This window comes from Pinus tabuliformis, chromosome J, assembly GCF_031772625.1.
Source record: "Pinus tabuliformis cultivar Carrire ecotype Pingquan chromosome J, CPIR1, whole genome shotgun sequence".
Classification (NCBI taxonomy): Eukaryota; Viridiplantae; Streptophyta; class Pinopsida; order Pinales; family Pinaceae; genus Pinus; species Pinus tabuliformis.
In genome coordinates this window covers 436610524-436617637 of record NC_142295.1, presented here as the reverse complement: position 1 = coordinate 436617637, position 7114 = coordinate 436610524, and positions in this window count along the sequence as shown.

Genomic DNA, 7114 nt, shown 5'->3' with positions numbered 1-7114 from the left:
TCAGTGGAGCTATACAAGTGGATCGCGAAGCTAGTGAATAACCAAGGAAGGTGGAGACTTGACGGTCCTATTGTCTAGACCCCAGAGCTAGTACGGAGAGTGGAAGCCTCCAAGGATAAGATCGCCCACATTGTTGATCATTGGCTCAATCACATCATAGGAGGATTTGTGATTGAATTCACGGTCGATACCTCAGTTAGCTACAATGAGGCGGAGCGGCGTTTTTTCAAAGGTCCGCGAGGTAAGTACTTAAAGTATTTAAATACCTGGATTAAAATGTTATTGTGCGAAAAACGGGTTATGCAACTACCTTGATGTTCGGAGCTACGCGAAGCAGAAAAACTTATAGGAATGAAGGAAGAAAGGGTCCTGAATATAGTCCATTAATTTCACCTCCACGAGGTGACAAAGAGGGAGTAGCGTAGGCTTCTCCGCGAAGTGCTATTCAATTAATAAGACAAGGATTCCCGTGACTGCCACCTCCACCCACACCACCTCCAACTTCATCGCCATCACCTGCGACTTCACCTGTACCACCTCCACCTCCATCGCAGTTTAGAATGGCAAATTCAGTGAAGCTACCTTTGTTTAAAGGCTTGGTAAATGAGGACCCGGACCAGTTTTGGTTTGTCGTGAAAGCTGTATGGGAAGTGTTATCACCTGGATTGAACCTCAGGCTGAAGGAAGGCAATGCCAGGGTAACCACAAACCACGCTTAGCCAAGTAGCTAGCCCTACTAGGCCGGGAGAGGGCTCTCTCCATAAGGATCTCAACCAAGATGACTGGATCAGGTAAAGGATATTAGGCTAGGTATAGTAGCACGATGTTTTATTTGATTTTGAAGGGGTTTTGCTGGATCAGGAGGAGCTGGATGGTTTAGGTTTAGGGAATTCGGTCAGAATTGCAGGGTGTTCAATTGGGCAAGGTAGGCATAGGCTTTAGCACTCAAGGGCTTGATGGGGTGAGTTTTTTTAGACTGGTGAGAGGCTAATAAGAGCATGTGAAAAACCATGGATCCTTCCTAGATTGCAGAAAACATGAAATGGTGAATGGTTTCCCAAGGCAGAGCACTGATGTAATGAATTCAACCTATCAACTTGAAAACATTCAACTAGAAGTAATGAAATGACTAATGGAATACATAAAACACATTAACATATGATCACATAAGAAGAAACTATACTAAAACTCCATACCACATGGATCCCACAAAAATAGTTGCAATTCTTATTAATCTCCTGCTAAATTGCTTACAAAGGTGTACAATCAAAGTCTGAGCATCCAGCTGATTCCAACCCTTTACAATGAGAAATAAGAAGAATATATAGACATGAATTCAACCTCCTCCCATCCTTAGGGGTCGAATCCATAAGATGAGGAGCTAATCTAACTAATACTGAACAAGAAACAAGAATATAGGCAACTCAACAACTTGCCTCTAAAAGTGAAAAACTGATTCATTTGAGCACAAAATGACTTCCAAGGTAATGAATCTACCCTCTATTACTATTTATCTATCATAGTTACATGCCAAGTCATCATTTACAATAGTGAAACAGCCTCCATAAGAGAGAATCCAAGAACACAGTAAAAAATTGGAAAATAGCCATCCTAAGCAAAAAATGTGCTACGTGCAGCGCCACTGGCCCAATGCGAAGCGCCACTTTCAGGTCCCTTTTGGAGGCCTTCCTGGCATCCAAATTGAGTTCATGATAGCTCATTGAAAAGGTCTTCAAGTCTACTTTCCAAAACACCTTTTGTGTGTCCAAAACGTGGCAGAAATGTCATTTTTAGGATGTTTTTTGACCTTTTGGTGGACTAGTTCTACCTCAAAAACTTTGAAAATATTTAGGGTGCATGTCCTCATCGCTCTGAATCCAAAAATTCAAACCATTTCTTCATTGGGTGTCCTTAGGAAAAGCTTAGGCAGTTTTCCTGTGTGTAGAATTTCAAAATTTGGAAATGACAAAATTTCTTCTAAACTTGCCCAAAATTGGTGAGAAGCACCATCATCAAGTGTCCTGATGAGCCAAGGAAGCTTCAGCAAGCATACTAAGCTTATCCTACTCCTTTTTTCCTTTTAAAACCTGCCTTAGCCTAGTTTTCATACTTTTGACCCTCATGTTGCAAATCTTGTTTTGGGTCCTGTAATGATAGGCCATGTGTCAGATCATCTGATTGTCTCTATTGGCCTTCTATAGCAGCTTCTCAAGGTGCAAGTTGACTCTCTCAAGCCAAGTCTCTTTATCATCTTCAATCTCTTTCTCAATAGGAGTTAAAGTGACTTGTGCCTCTTTGCCACTTTGTCGTTTTACCTTGAGCATTTCCAGCTCCACAAGGACTTGTTTGTCACTCAATTGCTTGTTCTCTTGTTCCAAATATGTGATGACATACTTCGCCCTCTCTAAATTGTTCACCAAAGCTTGTACTTGAGCTTCCTTTTCTTGTATGATGATGTCCTTTATGGTTTCTTCGTCCTAAGCCTCTATGTCAATGATTTCCCCTCCATGATGAGTATAACACTACTCCGACTTATCATGCTCAGTCAAGTCAAAGTCTCTTTCCTCGTCATCATCAAGACTCTCCTCCAGCATCTTTTCCTTCCTTTTGTGCAGTTGCTGCACCTGTACCTGTTGTGTCGATGAAGAAGGAAAAGCCCCTTCCACATTCTATGGAGCTAACATTTGTGTTTGGGCTGATGAAGAAAGAAAGGTTCCTTCCACATCCCGTGGAGGAAACACTTGCTTATCGGCAACAAACAATCTCCTTGTGCCCCTCTGATATGTCATGTAAATGGGGACCTCAGTAGTTCTAGTCTCCTTGACATCCTCATCTGTTTTCACTTGATCACTGCTAGAAGGTCCCCTTGCTTCTTGAGACACTGGTGGAGGAATTTGTGGGCCCCTGAAGATATCATGAGAAATAAATGTCTCCCAATAGATGTTGAGGAGACTGAGATGATGAAGCACAATCATCTTGATCAGGGAATAGTGATAGAGACTGCTCATCTGCTGAGGATATGACTTCTTCTGGACAAAATGAGCCATCTTCTCAATATTCCTGAACAAGAAATAAGGAAGGTTTAGCATCCTCACCCTGGTAAAATGCATGAGGAGCCTGATGTGATAGGTGTACAGCCTGGAGAATCTGCCCTCAAAAGTGAAATACTTCATTATGATTTTCATCATGGGGACATATTTGTATTCGAGAAATTTGAAAGGAAAAAGTCTCTTCACCTCATTTCTGTACCGGGGTTTGATATAAAGCTCATAATAGTGCTCATCTAGGTCCTGAGCCTTGTACCACTTCTCCCTTACATTTGGAATCCTGGTGGCATCTGACATGATTGAAGGTGAAACTCTAAAGGATACCCCAGCAAGAGTCACCCTGTTGTCCTGAAGATGGGCTACAAAAAGTCTAGTGAGCTCAAGGTGGTGTTGAAATCTCTCTACCTACTCACAGAACTCATAGCAACCAAGATATCTTAAACATGTGACAACCAATTGAGAGGCCTACAATTCCCTAAGGTTTGATGGCTCTTCTATGATAATTCTGCCTCCCTTGTGTGGTTTTCTCTGCTGCCTAGCTCTATTTGCTGAGGTGTCACTGCTTGTGTTTTCCTCCTCCTCACAGTCTCAGTCCTCTCTATCCATGTTTACAGGGTTGAGGTTGTATGAAGGGAATGAGTGGAAGTGTTTTAGGAGTGAGGGGATGGGAGATGATCTTATGAGCTAAAAATGAATGAGGGAGTAGGAAATGAGAGGAAGGGGTTGTTTTGTTTGAGAAATTACCCTTGGGGAAGAGGGATAGAAATGATATGGAATAGGGGTAAAGGAATAAAGGGATAAGGGGATAGAGTTTAGAGCTGTAGGGATAAATGATAGGATAAACAATGAGGGTTTAGGGTTTTAGGCATCACTAGGGAGATTTTTAGGGTTTCATATTTATCATGGAGAATGATGCTTATGATGTTGATATGCAAACCAAAACTGCAACAAAGGAGGTCTACTTACTTGCAATCAAGGTAAGAGAGAGCAATTTCGAGATTTCTTGAAGTTTTGAGGGCTTTCTAACCCTTCTGCTCAAGGCACATCGCCACCCTAGAAGCGCAGTGCAGTGTAATTTAACATTGGGAAGTTTGCCAGACGCACAGCGTCGAGCCTCAACGCACAGTGCCGAGTTCTCAATGCGCAACGCTAACCCTGCATGCCTCAGTCGCGCAACGCCACTTTGCCAATGCACAACGCCACTCCAACACTGCTCCAGAAGCGCAGCGCCACCCTCCAGAAGCACATCGCCAACTCTTGTTTGCCCAAAACTCACTCAAGCTTGCCTCTTCTTCTCACTTTTTAACTCCTTGCTTGCCAAATGAGAATGATGAACATGAAAATGAAATGTGAGGGCTTAAGTAGGAGTAGATTTTGATTTTTCACTTGAAAAACCCACTTTCTAATGTTTCTTGTCCTTCTTCAAAACTTTGCTTTAATGCCCTTTATTCTTTGTCTCTTTGCAAGCGGATAATGCTCAACTTGAACTGATTTTTGCAGTGTCTCTTTGTCTTGCAGCAAGGAGAGATGATTTGGTGCAACTGGGATCATTTATTACATATAGTGACTTAAAATTACATAAGAAATACAAATAAACTTAGAATACTCTGTTTTCACCTCAAAAACATGTCTTTGAGGTGAAAATTACATTAGGTTAAAAGATAATTATTCAGTTGCTATGACCTACAAGCCATCATGTTTGACTTATTTATCATCCTCATACCCTTGTTGACCTTTATTTACATTTTAAAATCAGGCTCTTGACCTTGGAAATGAAACCCTATGACCTAATGAAAACATGCCAAATGACCTAATGAAAACATGCCAAATGACCTAATGAAGACATGTTTGCAAATTGACCATGAAACCATGACTGAAGACAACCTGAAGAAGGGTCAGAAAGTATACTCTATGAGGGAAAATTTTAGATTTTCTTAATAGAAAACAACCATCAGTGGATCAGTTTGACATGACCTAATGGAATGATGTAAAAAATTCAGTATGGGACCCCTAAAATGAAAATGCAAAGAGAAAATTTTGATCCCTGATGGAAGTATGCAGATACTGACACTAACATTGGCCTTATTGGGGATGGCAGCTCCTTGGAGGTGTCAAGAACACCGTAGACCAAGTGCCTCATCCATTGGGCAATATGGTCAAAACAAAAAAAATGAAAAATGACTCAATACAAACTGAAAACTGACTCACAACTGACTCTAAACTTGACTATAAACCAAATCAACCAAACTTGACACAAATCATTCAAACTTTATAGCCTTCACTTCGGGCCCCAAGCTCAAATGACAGTGTACTTGAAACCTTGCAAGGAAAATCAAACTGGTATATACAATGAAGGTGAAGTAACTTCAGGGAACAACCTCAAAAGTAGTAGTGCTTCAGGAGCCTACCATTCACTGGCCCTCTTGAACATTCCTGACCATCCATTTCCTTTAACAAAAATGCATTCTGTCCCCAATAAGCTGAGATTTTATATGGTCCTTTCCATAAATTATCAAAATTACCATGCTTTCCCTTTTCCTCATTCTGTGCATCCCATCGTAGCACTATATCTTCCAACTGAAACTTTCTGCTTTGGTTTTGCGTTCATAAATATTCTTTATCTTCTCTTGCAACCGGAAAGTGTTTTAGGAAACCTCTTCCCTTGTTTGCTGAAGGTGAATTATTTGATTAATTCTACGTGGAATATCATCCTCTTCGCTGCCAGCTTCCTGTAATAATCTCATGACCGGGACTGCAAGTGATGTAGGAAATACTGTATCAGTACCATAAACCAACTCAAAATGTGACATACCTATTGATTTCTTATTGCTCACTTTGTCAGCCCAAAAGGCATTAACAAGCTTTCGATGTCAATTCTTCTTGTTTGCCTCCAACATTTTCTTGATAATGTTCACCAAGGATTTATTTGATGACTTGGCCAATCCATTGCCCTACAGGTAGTATGTCGTGGAATGACCCAATGTAATATTGTACTTGTTTCAAAACTCGACCATCTTCTTGGACTTAAATGCTACTGCATTATCTATTATAATCTTGTGAGGGAACCCAAAACTAGACAAGATATTAGATTCTAAAAATTGGATAATTACTGTGTCCGTGGCTTGCCTTGTCGGAATGGCCTAAATCCACTTCGTGAAGTAATCAGTAGCTGTCAAAATCCATCTATGTTGTGTTGATGATGTAGGATGTATTTCCCCTATGAAATCAAGTCCCCACTACTGGAAAGGTGCATTTACTTCAACTGGCTTCAAAGGAAGAGGAAGTAACTTCCTTTTTCCTTGAAAAACTTGGCATTCATGGCAGCCCATCACTGTTTTATATAAATTTAAAAACAAAGTCGGCCAATAATATCCTGCTCTCAAAAATTTGTTAGCTGTTGTTTTCCAAAACAAATGAGGGCCACAATCATCTCTATGAAAATCATTCATTACCTGCTGAGCTTCATCTTCAACCAAACAATTAAGTAGAACTATTCTCGGATCTTTCCAATAGAGAGCACTATTTAAAATGCATAATTTTGCGGACTTTATTTTAAGTGATCTACCTTTACTTCTTGAAATTCCAAGAGGAGACGAAAGATGCTGAAGAACATAAACTATATCAGAATACCAGGGTGATTTGAGAAACATTTCTAATACTTAAATGAGTGAGCCACCATCTTCGTCCTCTAACATTGCTGCAATCAGATTTATGTCTAGAGCATGCAGATTTGATTCAGCCATCAGTTTTGCCAAGCCTTGTCCTTTGATTAGTTTAGTAGGTTTAATCTCCAGATCATACTCCAACATTGCTGTTATCCACTTACCTCTTCTTCCCTCTGAATCAGTTTGCATCAGAACATCTTTGACTGCTGCATTAGGAACATAGGTTATAGTATGTGAATGCAGAATGTATGCTCTGAAACCCTTCAATGCTTTTTATAAGAGACAACACTTTTTTTTCAATGATATTGTACCACAAGGCAGCATCTCGAATAGTCCTACTGAAAAAAGCAATGGGCTGCTCCACCTGATCCCTATTTTGCATCAATACCGCAACAATGGTGT